Raw genomic sequence first — 18,828 nt, 5'->3', positions numbered from 1 at the left:
TCTTGGCTATACCCACCAGCCAAACCTCAGAGTGGTTGGAGCAGACTTGAGAGAACAGTTTGGCTCTGTGACAGCAACCTCAGGACTTTTCAGCCAGAGACCTTGCAGCATCAGTCCAGAAAGGCATCACATATGATGCTCCAAAGGGCATGTGGCAATGCCCATGGGTACAAAAAGTGCTTTAAAAGCCCTCAGCCCTTCCAGGCTCCCAAACACGGAGAAAGAATGTTCTTACCCAGCTGTGCCCTTCAGCAGCTGGTGCAGCTCCCAAGCATCCACATGTACTTCAGTAGAGGCTATAAATGTAGGAAGTTTGGGGATACAGCTTGGTCTTCTCTGGCTCTGGAGTACAGTGGATATGAAGAGATTGTAAAATTGCCTATGCTGCTTTCCCCTTTCTCTTGTTCTCTGTGTTGATGACAAAATCACAGAGCAATTCAGGCTGGGAGGGACTCAGGGATCATGTAGGGCAACCCCTGCTCAAAGCAGCACCAATTAAATGAGGTTGTGCAGAGCCTTGTCCGTATGGGGTTCTAAAACTGCTGAGGATGGAGACCACAGGTTCTGTGGGCTCTTGGTCCAGTGTTTTGACTTCCCTTCCTGTGAAAAACAAAAAAAATTTCAAATATCCAATCCAAATTTCCTGTGTGCCAACTTGCACCCCTTGTTGCTTCTCCTATTCCCCTGCACCTCTCAAAAGAGTCCAGTTCAGATTTTAATTTGTTCAACCTTCAGGCAGTACTCCAGGTCAAAAAAAGCAAAGACCGATACCTTGACAGCTCTGTTGATGTTAGGGCTCCCAAAGAGTTAATGCAATAAACCCTCACAAGGAAAACAGTTCTGGTGCCTAGAAAGGAACAATTTTTGTGCTCTGACACAACTGGATTAACATTGTAATTTAGACAAAATATTTTACCAAGGCAGTTGCCAAATTGTAGAAATGAAAAGTTTTTTTGTTTTTTATGAAATTAAAAGTTCTTCTGGGGCTGAGAGGATGAATGTTTATCACCAAGCTCTGCCCTCTTAAAAATAATCAAAACATTGCTGGAGCTATAGACTAATGTCTTAGCAAGATGCATGATCTCCTTAATGGAAAAATGAATTCTAGCCACTGTGATGCTCCATCTGATGAGGATACTTAGCTGCGATGGTGTGGAATAAAGTGCTTTACTATACGAAAGTGAGCCACACTGCTAGGGCTGGGGAGATGGTTAATGCCAGTACAGAGAAATTACACAGTGTCTGTTTTGACTTTCTGATTTCCTCTAATGGACACACAGCCTCCAGCCCAAGCGCTTGGAGAGTTTTGTGCCATGCCATTTTCTCCAGTTATTAGCTAGGCTTTTCCTCCAAAGTACCTGGTGGCAGTGGCTCATTCACAAAACCAGCATTTACAGCAGGGAGTTTAAGGGATTTGCCTCCCACATCCAGAATTCTTCATTTAAATCCCATTTTCCATTAATGACATATTAGCCATTTTAACACATTAACTGATGTCACCTGCACATGCAGGAAACAGCAAAGTCAACACCTCCCGGCCTAGGTTTGCCTCTGGATTTTGTGAGCTCAGTGTTCATCCTGCAGCTGTGGCTCCTTTTCCCTCGTTAAGATCCTCTTTAGCTCCCTGTGTAGATGCTTTGTCGGTGAAAACAGCGCACAGTGCCTCTGACTGCAGGTCAGCGTGGGCAGGGCCAGGCTGCTCCTGCTGGAAAGCTGCTTTCCCAGTGTCAAAGTCTGCTGCAGGAGGGAGTGGGAGAGGCAAACTCCCCAGGGAAGCACAGAGCGCAGCCCCATGCATTCAATTACAGGGCTCTTGAATGGCAGTTCATAAAAAAGCCTTGCTGTTTCTGTGCTGCTGATGGTGGCTTGGGGATGGTTTGCTTTTTTGTTTGTTTTTCCAGGGGCACTGCCTGGGACAAAGGTATCTGGGGGAGCAGAAGGACTGTCAGAGGTAAAGTCTTGGGTTCCAGTCATACACCTGTGCATTTTACACGTTGAATAAGGGGGGGTAATCTAAATATTCAATATACACTCATATATACGTATACACATACCTATAGAAAGGAACTGCTTTGTGTCACAGCCTCTCCCTCTGATATGTTGAAAACCCACTGAAGCCCCAGAGAGAGTTCAATGCTCTACTCCACCATTTAAATCTCTCTTCCTGTCAATCCCCAGACTGTTTGTTTTCCCCACCCATTCTGAACCCGGCTTGTTATGTGGAGCTGAGTTATTGCAACGGTCTGGCTTCAAATCTGTCTTGGTCTTGTCCAAGCAATGAGGAAATGCATGCAAAAATAGTCTCCTAGGAAAACTGACCGTGGAAAATTCAGCTTAAGGAGCATTAAAAGAATTTACTGCTGTCACGTGGAAACCAACAGGAGAAATTACATCTCCCACAGCAAGCTCCCTCTGAAGGCATTTCCATAATGGGGAGGGGAGGGAGTGTCCACTCGAGCAAGGCCACCTTGAAAGCCAGGAGCTCCCTGCAGCATGTGGCCATCAAGGATTCCCTTTGCTGAGCCCACTTGAGCACTGTGGAAACCCAGTTGAGGCAATCCAGCTTTGAGAGGAAAGTCAGCAGCTGCTCTTTGCTAGCAGCTGTCATCTCCCAGCCAATGTGAGGGACATTTCCCTGGAAGGCAAGGTACTTCGCCCCAACCCCACCCCTGTGTCTCCTGCAGCCACAGCACTCTGCATCCAGGGCTTTCTCAGTGTCCCCTCTGTCTCCTGGTAGTTTTCTGGTTGTTGCCTTTTGTCAAACAGAACACAGGATTTGCACCCCTCATTGACCAGAGAAGGTCTCAGGGGGCTGTTTTGTCCTTTTTCACCCAGGCAGTTCTGCTGTTTCTGTGCTCCCAGCCCAAAACTCAAGAGTAAACCAACACTCAGGACTGCTGCCCTTGAGAACTGCGTGAAAGACCTGAGCTGGCCTGCTCTGTGGGGGCAAGGGGTCTGGACAGGACGGTGGGCAGGCAGCCTCTGCCAGCTGCAGCCTCTCATGGCTGTGTCCATGCTCTTTGAGCTGAGGTGGGGGGAAGACAGTTAGCTATTCCTGCAAGGGGTTTTTTTGGCAGGGTTTTCCTAAGAAGGTTATTCTGGTATGCATGGCTCCAGGACCGTGCACTGCTCCTTGCAGAGCTGGCCAGGGGCAGCAAGTGGTACACAGCCCTGAACACTTATTGTTCCCTTTGGCTGGCATATAGGTACCCCGAATACTTGACAGGCTTGGATACAGCCATCTTCTCTGGCTACCCATTACGCCAAAGTCTTTGCAATTTTCATTTTGACTTTTTTTCAGTCTCGAGCTCCTTTTCCAGCTTTACGTCATGCTTTCCATTTTGGAGATGTCAGATGATCTGTGATAAACTGACAGTATGTGCAGGAGCAGTGAGGAGACGAGGTCCATTTTAATGAGACTAACTCTACTGGGTAGTGAAAACTGTGCCTTGACAAGCCCCTAGATCTTGTTTTTCTTTGCAAAGCATCTTAATGGCACAAAAGGATTTTTACACAAGTAAGCAAAGGCAATTCCCAAAACAGATTTTCTTTCAGTAGCCATTGAAATGGAAAGTTACCACAGAGATTTGCGTGCTACCCTTTAAGAGGTAAGCACAATCAGAAATCAGTATTCTCTTGGCTCCTGAAAACAGCCTGAACTATTTCTGAATAAACAGTGTTTTTGCTTGGGGTTCACCATTCACCCAGCACATCCTGCATGCACTCTCCATTTCCTCTGTGGTCATCCGTAGGAGTCTGAACAACCAAATGCAGAAGGGTGAGAAGGGAGCAAGAAGAGACAGAGCTGGTGAGGGAGGGCTAAACAGTGGTTGGACTTCAGTAAACAGAACACTGCTAATAAATACAGAAATAAATTCTCAGTGTTATTATGCAGGTTCCCTGACTTATTTATTGTGGCTTTTACCATCTCTGGAGATGGCTTTTGGTGCAAACCCTGCCCACTGGCATTGAGATTTAATCCCATGAACACTCCTCTGGTGGCAAGGGCAGAGTTTGGGTGCTCCTGATCTAGCATGTGTGGAGACACAGCATGGCTTGAAGCAGAGGTTGAGCAACACAGTGCTTTCCAGTCCTTTGTCATTTCATGAAAGGACTAAGGTGCCTTTCATCACCTATGTAGCATCATTATTCCCCATAGATGAAGAAGTAAAGTCAAAACAAAACTTTTGGTACTGTTACCATCTTGTAACTAGCATGTAGGCAGGCAACTAAGTGCAAAGGCAATTTGGTGTGCATTTCAGGGCTGTATTAATTTTCTGACTCCCTGTGGAAATTACTGCTCATTCTAACTTCAAGAGAGACTCGATTAACACGGCACGTGAAGCCAATCTTCATGGCTAAGTTATTAGTCTTTAGGACAGACTGGGCTCATACTTCATGCTGGTTGCCAATACAATCTGGGTGAATTCTGGAGAAGTAATCACAGTTCAAACAGGGTCAGCTGTACAAGGCCAAGGCTATTGATGGCTATTTTCTGAGGCTTGCTGTGGTCGGGAATGCCAGTCCTACCTATTTCAGTTCAGAATCCTGCAGAAATCAGAAAGACATCTTCGCTTAGGTCTTTACTTAAGGAATTTCTTACCACAGGATAGAATCTCGAATTGCAAAATTATTTTGTACAAACCTTCAAAAATTAAGCAATACACAAAATAATTTACGCATACTGGCTAAAGGCAAAAAGACATCTAGTCCTGCTCCAAGTGGCAGATAAAAGCACTCTTCCAATGGTTTATTTTTGACCTAGACACCACTAACTTAATATGTTCTGTAGCATTTACAGAGAATAATTTTTATGGAATATATTTTTTAAATCTTGCTTTCCAGGGAAGTACTTTCTTTTTTTCATCTAGTACTCTTTCCTAAGCTATTTTTGGACCCCAATGCATGAATTCTAAGATTTCTGGGCAACACTGTGAAAGAGTGAATAGATGAATAGGAGATGTAAAATATCCCAGCCTGCATAAGAGTTATCCAGTCCAGTTTTCCTGTTCTCTATTGAAATGTGGATTTAGTGATGATTTGTTCGAGCCTGCGGGAAAGCTTATTTAGTTATGTATTAAAAAAAAAATCAAATGTTCTAATCTTAACTCATATTTCTGACTACAAATGAATCCTGTATTTTTTCAGCTAGGTCTGGAATATCTCTCCAAGGTAACTATGGTCTGTTCTTGAGTTTGCTTCTTATTTGTAGAAGTCTGATTTGTTTAAATAGCTGTAGGAAATTCCATATAATCAGTGGTGAGAGGATATTCACTAATTTTTAAAGGCCTGATCAGAAAAACGGCAGGAAAACAGTCAACATGACTTGATGGTCATTCCAAGTATTAATTTTGACTTCAGCAGTACTAGATACTACCAGAAAAAAATTATAAATCTTGCATTTAAGAAAAAGAAAGTGGGACCCTAGAGAACAGATGCAGATTTCTCCACATCTCTGCAAGTGTCCAATCTTTATACATCTGACTGATAGCTTTAGCAGCGGGACACGTGTGGTTTATTCACTTTCAGATCTTTAAGTAAGACAACAGAACAATATTAAAATCTCCTGTTGCTTGTCAGTGAGTAGATGGCGTCCATCATGGTGCGGGTGGCTTGCAAAGGCACAGACAGCTGTAGCTACAGGTATCTTTTCAGATGGAGGTGAATGGAGTAAGGTGACCACAAAAGCTTTGATTTCCATCCACCTGGATAGCAAACAGACGAAACAAACAGAGCAGGTAGGCACACACAAAGATACCAAGACAGGCCAGGATAGTATCAGATCAGTGCCTCACCAAGGCAATTGCAGGGTAGCAGCAGTGGGATGGATGTGTTCCTTCAGCACTCTGAGCTGACAGACCTCGCACTCCTCTCCAAACAGCTAACACAGACAGCTGCAAAAAGGGCTTCTTCTGCACTATGGACCCCCCTTGTTGCTCCTCTAAGGATCCTAACTGTTGCTAGCAGCAGCTTGAGGGCAAAAAAGTCCAGGGCCTTTGGGTGCCATAGATCTTCTCTACATCCGTGAAACAGCCGGAAAATGCTAGAGGCCATACGGAGTACAGCCACTGAGAGCTACTGCCCAGGCCCCTAGAAACAGCTGCATAAATGAGTTAACAGCATCACAGCAAACACCAGCTTGTGCTTTCTGTGCCTTAGTGTGGGCACTGCATCTACGTTTGTGCCACCTTGTACAATTAGGCACCAGAGACTGCAGTAAAACCAGCTATTTGTCACCTCTTCCGAGGCAGGTGCTTGCCTCACCAAAGCAGCGGAGCAGCCTGGACTGGCTCCCCAGCCCCCACTTCCAGGGGGGAGCCTCTGCCACGTGCCCCCACACCAACAGCCAACAAGATATGCAAAAAGCACCAGCAGCACAGAGATTAGAAAGATGCATCAAAAAAAGCTTCCCTGTCTGTCTCCCGCACAGTGGACCCAGCAGATCTTTGATGGGTTTGAAGCCCTAAAAGGAGTTCTCTGTGTTCTGGTACTGCTTGAGCCTCCACAAAGGAGATGAAAAGGAGGAATAAAACATCTGAACAGCCCAATCTGGTCTGAACTGCATGCATTCATTATGGCAAAGACGGATTTCTTCTGGTTCCTCCTCCGTATCCTCCTCCTCAGTGGTGGCAGCGAGAAGCTTGACACTCCAATTACAGGATATTCACATTAAACAGAGAAGAGGGACAGTGAGTTGGTGGCAGACATTTAGGATATGGCATCCAAGGCTCCATGCAGCCAGCAGAAACCTGAAGGAACAGATTGACACTACTCTAATGGCCCCGCTCCTCGCAACGCTTTGGTGTAGACTTAAATTAGCTCCGAGTCGTCAGTGTTACCTGCGACTTAAATCAGGGTCCAAATGTACTCACTTCACCAAAGCTACTGTGAAATGGGACTGGTGTTCTGGAGGCTGGAAGGGGCCCTGCTGTGTGGGGCTGCTGTTGTAGTGTAGTATTGGGAAGTGATTTTTCCATGGGTTTTTTCCCTCCAGGTTTGGCTGTACATCATCTCTGAGTCCCTCAGCACAGGGTCTCAGGCCAGGAGTGGGTGCTCACTCTATTCATTTACAAAACCATGTGGATGAAATCCATTCAAAGGCTTGTGCAAAAGCATTTGATGTTTGTGGCTCAGAGACTGTGTTTTCCTTTCAAACTTGAGAAAAGTTTTTGTCTTTTTTTCCCCTCCAATGGAAATGGTAATGCAGGGTAAGAAAAATGTCATTAATAATACAAACTGGGAGCCTTTGGGAGGAAATTTTAGTTTTGAAAAGTAACTACTCTGCATGAATATGTCATGCCATCAGAAGTTTATCTGCATTGTCTTGACTCTTCACATATGCATATATTTCTCTTCTGCCAGACGTGGTCCTTGTCCTTATTTAAATAGGGTATAATTATAGGTGCCTACTTAAATTACAAGAAATAAATAGAAATTCATCTATTCAATAGGCATTTTCCTAGGAAATTTTTTTTCCTTCAGATATTGGTTTTCTTCAGGGTTTTTTTCTCTCTATTTTTAATTTAAAGCTACTTCTCTTATGTTTTATTCACTTGTTTTCATTAGGTAAAGGAATGCCTTGGCATGAAAACCTGTCCTGAATCCACTGCCTGCTTGACAGATAGATATAAAGACTTGAAACATGAGAGGAAAAGCAGATGGTTGCAAGGGGAAAAAAAAACCTTAAACAAAAGAAAGGAATTAAACCTAGCACAGGCACATGTATTAATACTTTGTGAGTGTCATTGCATGTGCTGGTAAGACTGACAGACCTCGACAATGGATCTCTACCACCTTCTAAAAAGGCAGAACCCTCCTTTTTATCTCCAGATTGATCCTGACCAGTTTGTTGCAAGTAGCTACTGCTTGAATTTCAAATACTGAGTGCTGGTATCTGTGATTGGTCCCGCAGTGTAAACCACATGCTAATGTTTCTCTGTCTTGACTGGATGAGAATAAACATAATAATCAGGAAGAGGCCTTGAAGAAGCCACTGTGGCTTTAAATCTCTCAGGGAGCAGCAGCAGCAGTTTAGGGAGCAGCGACTGATAAAGCGGATTAGGGAGTTCTAGAAAATTTTAAGCCCGTTCCTTTCTGGCCCACACAGGCTCTGCCCAAGGCGTCATTCCTACGAAAATTAGGCTGCTGTGAAATTTATTGCCAGGGTGCAGAATTTACATTGCAATTTCTCCTGTCACAGCTTGGGCTGCGGTCAGATCCCTTCTGCCTGCCTGCCCTGCTGCTGCACCCCTTACCCTGGCACAGGCCCTGGCCCCCTGCATCCCCCACACTCTTTACAGGGGCTGGGCACTACTGCAAAGCCCTTTTCCGAATGCTTGAGGAGAGCAAGCCTGGCTGGGAGGTGTTGCAGAGGATGGCTGCTGTTGCTTTTCACCACATTGCTGTTCTTGTGGCCAAGCAAGGGCTTATTTTCTCGCCCCTACAGAAATTCAATGGAGTTGAATATTTGCATTGTCAATAAACTGCTCTCAGGGATTACCTGTGAAGAGGTAGTCACAAGCCAAGGCAGGTGATGACCATCTCTAGGTTTGTGGGAAAGGACCCATAATCCTCTTCCAGGTGTCTGCGGGGCTCTGCTGGGCTCCACAGTCAAGTATGGCGCAGGTGGTACCAAAATGCTTCCATCCTGTGGGGAGGGACAGGGGCACAGTAAGTCCTGAAGGCATCATCTGAGGAACTCAAGAGGAGGAAAAAGAAAAGGAAATAGAACACTTGGAGGGAGAAGAATAGAAATAGTGAGAAATGGTAGAGTACAAAATAATGATTGCTGCAGATAAATAAATTCTTGGTTGAACTTTCTAACAGGGCGCTCACTGCTCCTTTGTGCTCTATGTTATTCTCCTTGTCCAAGAGGTCACTAGCAGGAAGGCTTGCAGAAATGATGATCATTATCTGGATATTCATAAAGATCCAGTGTGCTGCCAATCACAGACAGAAACAGGCTGTATCACCTCTGGGTCCGAACGGAATTAGCCAAGAAAGCTTGAAATTAGCAGTGTGTTCCTTTGTGGTAAAGCCTTAGTCCTAACAGTGATGTCATGACTAGCTGAAATTATGTCTAAATTAGAGAAGTAAAAAAGCCCTACTTCCTCAGAGGTGTTTTGCAACTGTAAATGAGGCATAATTGTATCACCTAGGAACGATGATAAACTGTTATTAGCATTTGAGCTGCGTTTCCCATAGAAATCCAGGAGGGCTTTTTACCCTGGATTAAGGGTCCCTCTTGACACTTGAATAGGAAGTGCATATGGAAATGGAGTTGTCCAGGGTGTCACCACCTTGAGGTGAAGGATAGCCTGAGGTGCAAGGGTGGAGAATAAATGTTACTGCAAGAAAAGCTGCTGAATTTCCTTTTGAGAGACTGATAATCCCACAGGCTTCTGCAGAAGCCGCTTTTGATTATCATTGCTGATGATATTAGAAGACATCTCTGGAGTCTGTCCTTTAAAAAATGTTTCCCCAGTGCTACTTGGAAACATATGGGTTGGGAACTGAAGTGAAAAACTGATGTTTTACTAACTCTCTTGGCATGATGGAGGCTTAGAAAATGATGTGCCTGATACTGGGGATGCATTTTTAACAGTAAATGAAACCAGACTGCAAAAATTTCAAAATACTAGATTGATAAATGTAGATGAGAAAAGAAGTTGGAACAAAAAAGGGACTGGTTAAAGGACCAAATGAGAAAAGACGGATCAGACCTAGAGTTGGGGTGAATTGGAGCAGCTTCTTTAGCTTTAATGGGTCTATACTGAGCTGCATGAACTCATAGAAGATCTAGACATGTACTAGCAGTTTATATGCAGGGTTGCAGTAAACCAGGTCATTTTCAAGTGCAGCAACATCCTGAGTGCTTTATCAAGTAATAGGGTGAGCAAGCAATTTGGAAGGTAACAAATCTGAGGGGAAAAGAGCAGAGAGATGGATTCAGTGCCAGTGTATTTTGCTTACTCCAGTTACTGCACCAGCAACGCCTGGCTGCAAAGGAGGCACATCTACATGGGTTTCTGAAAGGAATCAGGAAGGCAAAAAAGAGAAGGAAGAGGAAAGGGGAAGGCTCCATGTCCTAGCTGACCAGGCTTTTTCAGTTTAGTATCTTGGGAAACTGGCCTATAGTTACATTATTTAAAACAGAACATAACACCTGGAGAGAAGTTTGTGCTCTCATTCCAGTGGCCCTTCTCTGGACAACTTAATTTTTTTTTCAAACAACATGCATTAACCTCCAGAAGATGTTTTATACCAGAACAAATGTGATCTGTGCTTGAGTTGGACTAGGTTGCTTTTGCTGGTTTAGCAGGGTATGTTAAAAAATAAAATTAAAAAGCGTTACTCTGATAATGCTTCAGTGAATACATTAGGCAAACTGCTGGCCTTAAACAAGGCAGAAAACTTCACCCTTTTAGCTCCACAACCTGTGAAAAAATTAATACATTTTGACTGCTGTAGAAGAACTTTTGAAAAAAAAACCTACTTTGGCAAAGTGTAGAATCTCTTGACTGGGCATGTGGCTTTGAGCTTCCCCCAGCAATTACTGATTTTATAAATTTACTGAAGTAAAAAAGCATCCCCTTTCAGTGCCTTTCCCCTCTACTTCTTTGTCTCTTTTAGTCATCACACACATACCCACAGGAAAAGTCAGATGACCAGCAGATTTTCTGCCAGACAGGTGCTACAAAATTCCTGGTGAACTTCAGGCAATTTTAGTGTGCTCTTAAGAAAAGAGTAAACTCTGCTGAGGTTGGCATCCTTCTGCACCAGTACGGGCAAGCCCTCAATCAGCTCCTTTTCTGTAAATAAGTCAGATATTTTGACCCCTGGAAAAGATTTTTTAAATGGCAGGACTTATATTTTTGCACTGTTGAAGCAGTAAGGTTCTGCAGCACCCTAAAGAAATGTTAGATCCTAAAGACAGCTTTCATCCTTAGCCACAGTCAGCTGAGATAATCTATTTTTCAGTTTTCCCAGGCCCTCTTTACACTCTCTAGCTAGTAGCTTAACCTCTTTTCCAAAAACCAACACAGCTAAAAGACACTTAATATCACTCTCACTTCTGACAGAAATCAGAATAGGTTTTGCATTTGTCTACACAAAGAAGTTTTATTTCAGTGTCTTGAGGTGTTAGGTTTTTTTTCCAGATGTGACTCAAGCCATGATTTCCCATTGAAATAAGCTTTTATCCTTTTTCCAAGAGATAGATAGTGCTATGAGAAAATTCAAATGATTTTATTCTAGAAGCTGTCTAATTAAATTGAACAATAAAAATTGTTATCCTTTATGACCGCCAAGCAATTAAGTGACCTGGTGATAGGGAATTAAGTCAGTCTTCTTCCTTTGAAATGACAGCTGAAATAGGAGAGGCGCTGTTCTTTGTCTAACACGTGCATGCTGGAGAGGAGGCAGAGGGGGAAGGATAGCAGTAGAGTAATATACAGTCAGAAAAATCCTATCCCTGTTGCAACTGCTGAATTGTGTCCCATTAACTTTCCTAAGGGCAGAATTTTCCTCTTTGTGTCCTATCTTCTAGGATAGCCTCATAAACAAACAAGAAAAAGACCCAACAAACCACCTTGCTTCTACTACAATTTATACTATTCCCCAAACTGTTAATCTAAAAAGCTCATTGAGTATATTGTGGCACCTTTCTTTTTCTTTGACATCACTCAGTGTAAATGACAGTATAGCAGGAAGAGTGCATGCTAGCTCATTGAAGGTGTGGGCCAATGAACTCATAATTGCAAAATGACACAGTGGGGAGTGGATCAGGGACACCAGGTTTAAAACCAAAAGCACCTAAAGTGCCAGAGCTGTGGACAATTCACCAGCATTACAGACCACAGCCTCTCCATCAAAGACAGCAGATACAGTCTCGGGGCTTATGTGACTGCATAGAAAGTTCTCCCTTTTGCATCACTACAGTTATCTTAACTATAGGAACTTAATTCAATTGGCATACACTTGCTTTCATTCAGTGGTAAAAGCATCCAAAGTGACACAATCCAAGATGAAAAAGGGACATGCACAGGGAAATTAGTGATTCTGTTTGGGACATTATATTGGCATAACTATTTTTTTTAGAAAAAATCGTGCCCCATCTAATGCTTTTTCCAGGCCATCCAATCTTTGGGTGGCTGTTGATTATACAGCACTGTGTGATAGGACCATTGTGTATTAAGCATCAGTGAGTGCTTGCCTATCCAACAAAAGTATATACAAAAATCAATTCTACACAAATTATCTCGATAAATTGGCTGAAAGCCTGTAAGACAGTAACAAATGGATTAAAAAAATGCCTCTATTTTGGCGTCACTTACCAGTTAGAGTAAGCTATTTGTCACAAGACATCTCATTGTGTGGATGAACGGTGGTTTTGTTTCCTTCTCCCCAAACTGCCCTAACTGTGATCTTCCACTGGACGCCCTTTGGAAAGGAAAAACGTCACTATCAACTGCCCCTCATTACCTGGTAGAGTCCATCTGGAACAAAGTTTCTGTTAGCCTGCATAAATTTTGTCTTACCATTAATTACTGTAACTAATTAACTTTTATGAGTGGAAAAATATGAAAGCAGCTAAAGAACATGACAGTTTCAAGCCAAAGATGTTTCTACAGCAGCTGAATACTGTGCTTTCACACCACAGTTGTAAAAGTTCCTGGGTTTGTAGTTTTCCTTGTTGATGGTGGCATTAATAATTTCTAACAGTGACAGATTTCAGAGTGTCAAAAGAATTAGGGCTGTAGTGTCAGAAATAGGAACCATGCAGCGCAAATGCAGAGCTTTTTTAATGTGTTTAGATTTTAAATCCTTTTAAGGGATAGCATTTCAGGCTTCAAGTGCCCTAGCAAATCATTAATGATAATATGAAATCCCAGCAGAATTATAGCAGCTATTGCACCATGAACTTGGCCATCCAACCATGTAAAAAGAGTCCTTTCCACCTCTGAGTCATTACTCATTACAAAAAAAGCCCATCATCTTTCCACCAATCTAGCAGGGTAGCTGGAGAGACTAAAACTAGAAGAGTGACCCATATTGGCTGTATATCTTAACAAAAAGAAAGACTGGACAAATTCACTCAAGAAAAATTCTTCAAGTACTATTCAATGTCTCGAGAAGTTGGTGAGACACAAGTAGCTGCAGTCTGGAAAAGTCCTCGGAGGGAGCATCTCTACGTGCTTGTCCTACTCTCATGCGAGTTTCATAGGCATCCACTGTTGGCTGCTCTCAGCTTCTTCTGGCCTTGTGCTCAAGACATCAACTTTGGGGGGAAATTGTAATTACTGGTCTATTATTAGATACTGTAATTTTGCCAGAAGTCCAAAAGTTACAATAAATCAGCTTCAGTACTATCTGTTGACTCCGAACATGGAAAAGGACCATGAATTCAGTAGAGGGATAGATAACGCAGTTATATTAGAACACATTATTATCCAAAGTGTTGCCTATTGACAGTTTAATTTTTATTGCATGGCAAAGGTTAACATCTTTAGGTAGTTCAAAGGATCCAAAGGGTAAAAAATTACCAAGAATTCATCTATTCAGCATAGATATGAAGCTATCAGAAAAGACAGTTGGCATGGTTCTAGCACCTTCTGATCAAGATGATAGATTTGATTTGGCAAAGATTTGGCTTTCATTAATGGTGGACAGACACTGAGGGCTGAAAAAAAGTGCCAGCTTATTATTCTGCAGCTGAAATGTAGCTCTTGGTAACAAGATTCATGAGTCTCAGATTCCTACTGGAAACTGAGCTGTGATTCATTTTGGGAAACTGCGAGAATATTTTTATTTCAGGTTATTTTACTGTTTTACCTAGAAATAATCCACCCAGACTTCTTCTTTTCAATTAAAAAGAGGGAGAAATTGAATGAAAATAGCAATTGATATGGAGAAAAAAATGGGACATTCTTCCACAGCTTTTTCTTACAGGCATGGATTTCTCTTATGGGCATCAGACTTGACAGTCTATGCTGGATCCTTCAGGACAATTTAATCTCAGAGGAGATTGCACCTACCCACTTACTTAGTGATGCTTAAGTCAGCAAACTATTTCACTAGTACTGCAGTACATTTGCTTTTGATTGGTCTACAGGCTTAATTAAAGCACTTTGAGTATGTTTTAGACCACCTTCATGTTCTAGATCCTAGATAATCTTGGTGTCTGTCACATGATGGGAAAAGAGGAAAAGATACACCACACCAGACAAAGAGTTCCAATACTGTGAGTTTTCAGATAATGGTGCTCTGTCATTCTGGCCCTAAAGTTTTATTCTGACTAGGCTGATGTTCTATCATGTCATTATATTATCTCCCATTGTATCACCTCATCCCTGCTGAGTGTTTTATTCTTCATAAGGTTCAGTGGTATCCCATCACAGCCCATTCCCCAGCTTGGTTCTGCACTCTGCAGAAGAGTGTTTAAAGTCCACCACCACTTAAATACATTGAAGTTTCCTCTTGTGGGATGAGAAGTGGTGGCTAGAAACGTCCAGCTGACCTTCTCTTTCGCCTCTCTCACTTCTCATCTAATTAATTTTCTGCATTGGTCGGGCAGAGCCCGAGATAGTGGCACTTCAGGCCACATTGCAAGACCCATCTATTATTGTCTTCTACCAAAGAGGCTGATTTGAAGGAGCATGAAGTTTTGTGAGGCCTCAGAAATGTTGAATTGACTTTTCTGTCACTTTTGCTACATTTTAGTTTCCGTGGGTTGCAGCACTGATGGAAATATCCTTATAGTCTATGATAGGCAGATTCTATAAATAGCATGCTAAAGAAATTGAAATGTTTAAAAAAAATAAGAATCATTCAAAAGTTTTTTAAAAACAGACAATATATGTAATAACCAAAAAAAAAACCTACTGCAGTTTTATTTTTGGCAAAAGATATGCAGTAAGAAAGGAAACTATGCAGTTTAATTTTCTCCTTGGTATTAGTTCTCACAGTATTTGCCAGTAATGGCAACATTATAATTTGTAGAATTAATTAATGATCTGGCATCTGATTTTGATTCATTAATGCTTAAGCCAGCTAAGTCTCAATTATCCTCTGGACTATTTATTCCTTAACAAGCTTTTAGCTAATGTGATTTTAAAAATATGAAAATAGGTTTTAACTTGCCTTTAAGATGTGGCAATATTTTAACACTCCTCTATAAAATAAAGGAACCTTCATATTTATTATTCTATTATAGTTACATTTAAAATTAGACTAGGGAATTTGCAATGTATTCACTAAATATATATTATATTTATATGTACCTGGAACCTGACTTCAATTTAGTCTTGATTAAAAAATGTACTGAATTGGAAACTGTGTAATAAAGGATGCCTAAATCATACTGACCCAGAATATCTCACTCAGTCAGACAGTTAGCAAATAAGTGCACAAGCAAGCAGATGATACAAGAATTCAAAATTAATTCTATTCTCAGAGGATGCATAGACTAGGAGATAGCATCTGATTCTATCTGCAGAGGTGTAAATCCAGAGTAACACCTTGGCTAAAGTCTCCTTACCCTGAACTTGATAGCTTATCCTGCAAATGATCAGAATTGGACTCTCCTAAGCCCAAGGCTAGGTTAAAGTAGCTGAAATATCCAGTTCTACTTCATGACATTTTTGTGATGCAACTGTAAGTATCTACAAATTTCCAGGTATTTATTATTTATAACTAATCCATTTACCAAATGTAAAGACTCTTGATATTTTATCCAAATGACTGGTATTTTTAAAAGTTCAATCACCACATCATTTAGGAAAGTCTGCCCAACGCAGTTGTGACTTGCTGCAATTGTGTTATGATAGGGGGCATTTAGAAACTGCATACCTTTGGTTTGGAATTGTCAGGTACCAGTTCCAGAGCTGAGTTGAACTGATCTTGTGAAGATGCTTCTCTTGCTGGACTCTAACATGATGGTCCTGTCTGTAATCTCTGTATCTTGTCCCTACTCACACCAAAACTGAAATGCATAATTACAAAGATGGGTAAAAAAATGAATTACGGGTGTTTTAACCAAATAATCATAGTTAATTACTTTAGTTACTAAGATTTGTTTTGAGAGTACCTTCTGAAAAATTTCAAGCATTATGCAAATGGTAGAAAATACCATTTTCTAAGCTATCAGTGTTGCAGTACATGAAAAAAACCATCTTCTCCTGAAATTGCGCTTCCTTCTCCTAAGAAGTCATTCAGTGGCTTCCCAGTACCTGCATGTCAGTGTAATACCATTGGCTCAATGTGTTTTTTCTTAGTTCATACTGCTGTGACAGCTAGAGCCTTCACCACCCTTCTGATCAAAAAAAAAAAGCCTGAGATAACATCCAAGGGTATCTTCCTTCCCATTTTCAGCTCAGTAAGTCTGGCTCCCTTAAGTCCAAGGTGGGAAGTCAGTCCCAACTTTTAAAGCATGAGCTGTAACTCCATTGAAACCCAAGGAGCCCTTAGCTGAGCCAGTTCCCACACGGCTATCCCAAAACTACTGAGCAGGGGGACTGCTGTCTATGGATTTAAAAATCAAGCCCCGTTTGCTGAGTCAGATCCTCTGGCCCACTGAATCCACACTGCAAAGCTCCAGGGACACAAGGCAGCTTATAAAAAAATAAATCCAGCTTATGTGGCCAGTGCAGAACTCCTGGGTGGCCACAAAACCAGCTACCAGAGACATACCAGAGGCAACAAACAAAGGAATCAGTCTCCAGTTACTGCCACACGAGGAAAAGTCCAAGGTACCTCCGTTGTTATGGCAAGAGTTCATTTGGGCTAAGAGGTAAACAGAGACAGCTGAGCTTGATCTCTACAGCTGGGGCTGGACGGCTGGAAGCACCAGCTTTCTCAATTGCTCAGAGTAAAGGATTGAGTTGATAAATCAGAGCAGCCCTGATCGCTTTTAATCAACTGAATGAGGAGGAAGGAGGGGAGGTGGAGGCCTGGGAAGAAAAATATGTAAAGCTTAAAAAGTTCCAGCTGCTGTTCTCTAATGGAGTCGCGTTCCTCATGAACGGTGGAATGGTTAGGCCACCTGGTGGTAAATAGCAAACCAACAACCTTTGCAATTTCCAAGCTACAATAAATGTCCAAAGGATCAGAGAGCTCTGGGAGCTGTCAAAGGCTGGGAGCTTTTCAGACCCAGGTGGCTGCTGTGCAGGCACCGCTGGGAGACAGCAGCCAGCAAAGGCTGCCATCAGCCACTCCGCAGGTGCAACGCGCAACAGCTGACCTGGTGTCTGGCCAATTTCTGCCAGACAGCTGCCTCCATCACCAAATCTTCCACCACAGCCAGCCTCTCCCTCACCTCAGGATGGAGGCAAAAGAGAAAGCAGTCCAGGAGAAAGGAGCTGAACTTAGCTTGTAGCTTGTGAAGTAGTAGTCAATGGCTCAGTGTTCCAGTGGACATGGGTGAAAAGTGGTGTCCTTCAAGGGTCCATACTGGGACCAGTACTGTTCAATAGCTTCATCAGCAACATAGACAGCAGGATCGAGTGCACCCTCAGCAAATTTGCAGATGACACCACGCTGAGTGCTGTGGTTGACACACCTGAAGGACAAGATGTCATCCATATGGATCTGGACAAGTTTGAGAAGTGGAACATGGGAATCTCATGTGATTTAGCAAGACCAGGGGCAAGGTGCTGCACCTGGATCAGGGCAGCTCCTGGTTTCAACGCAGGCTGGGGAATGAACAGATCGAGAGCAGCCCTGTCGAGAAGGACTTGGTCCTGTTGGATGAAAAGCTGAACACAACCCAGCAATGTGCATTCACAGCCCAGAAAGCCAAATGTATCCTGGGCTGCATCCAAAGCAGTGTGGCCAGCACGGTGAGGGAGGGGATTCTGTGCCTCTGCTCTGGTGAGATCCCACCTGGAGTACTGTGTCCAGCTCTGGAGTAGAGAAAAGACATGGACCTGTTGGAGTGAGCTCAGCAGAGGGACACAAAAATTATCAGAATGTTGGAGCACCTCTCATTCGAGGAAAGGCTGAGAGAGTTAGGGTTGTTCAGCCTGGAGAAGAGAAGGCTCTGGGAAGACCTTGCTGTGGCCTTTCAGTATTTAAAGGGCCCCTATAAAAGGATGGGGATAAATTTTCCAGGGTCTGTTGTGATAGGATAAGGGGTAATGGTTTTAAACTAAAAGAGGGTAGATTTATACTAGCTATAAGTAAGAAGTGTTTTACAATGAGGGTGGTAAAACACTGGAACAGGTTGCCCAGAGAGGTGGTGGATGCCCCTTTCCTGGAAACCCTTAAGGTCAGGTTGGACCAGGCTCTGAGAAACATGATCTAGTAGAACATGTCCCTACTCATTGCAAGAGTTGGACTAGATGACCTTTAGAGATGACCTTCCAACCCAAACCATTCAATGATTCAATGTAGGAGCTTGTCATGATGTTTTTTAAGTGTCTGAATGAGGAGCTCTGTCCCCATGTGTGGCATCAGGTCTATGCAGGTAAATCCAGTGAGACTCATGTGAAATGTTGCAATATACACTTCAGAGGGCTCTGTACAGCCTTCCAGAAGGACCTTGACAAGTTGGAGAGATGAGCAGAGAAGAAGCATCTGAAATTCAACAAAGGCAAATGCAGGGTCCTGTACTTGGAGGAGAATAACCCCAGCACCACCACAGGCTGGGGCTGATCTGTTGGAAAGCAGCTCTGCAGAGAAAGACCTGGATGTCCTGGTGGACAACAAGCTGTCCAGGAACCAGCAGTGTGTCCTTGTGGCCAAGAAGGCCAGTGGGATCCTGACGTGCAATAGGAAGAGCATTGCCACCAGGTTGAGGGAGGTGATCCTGCCCCTCTGCTCAGCCCTGGT

The 18,828-nt window shown here is 42.9% G+C and overlaps 1 long non-coding RNA gene across 3 annotated transcripts; it reads right to left on the bottom strand.

Annotated features, from left to right (window-relative positions):
• Window positions 1-566: 566 nt before the first annotated feature.
• LOC138108997 (uncharacterized) lies at window positions 567-16,787 on the bottom strand. 3 transcript variants are annotated; one of them, XR_011150192.1, is made up of 5 exons: window positions 16,690-16,787; window positions 15,850-15,982; window positions 12,336-12,441; window positions 8,501-8,647; window positions 567-600 (listed from the first exon to the last, which is right to left on the bottom strand). It is a non-coding gene; the product is annotated as an uncharacterized lncRNA (long non-coding RNA). The 3 variants fall into 3 exon arrangements; XR_011150190.1 differs by lacking the exon at window positions 567-600 and adding an exon at window positions 3,886-6,749; XR_011150191.1 differs by lacking the exon at window positions 567-600 and adding an exon at window positions 3,886-5,705.
• Between the last annotated feature and the right edge of the window lie 2,041 nt (window positions 16,788-18,828).

This window comes from Aphelocoma coerulescens, chromosome 4 (assembly GCF_041296385.1).
Source record: "Aphelocoma coerulescens isolate FSJ_1873_10779 chromosome 4, UR_Acoe_1.0, whole genome shotgun sequence".
NCBI classification, from domain to species: domain Eukaryota; kingdom Metazoa; phylum Chordata; class Aves; order Passeriformes; family Corvidae; genus Aphelocoma; species Aphelocoma coerulescens.
This window is presented reverse-complemented; position numbering and strand designations above follow the sequence as displayed.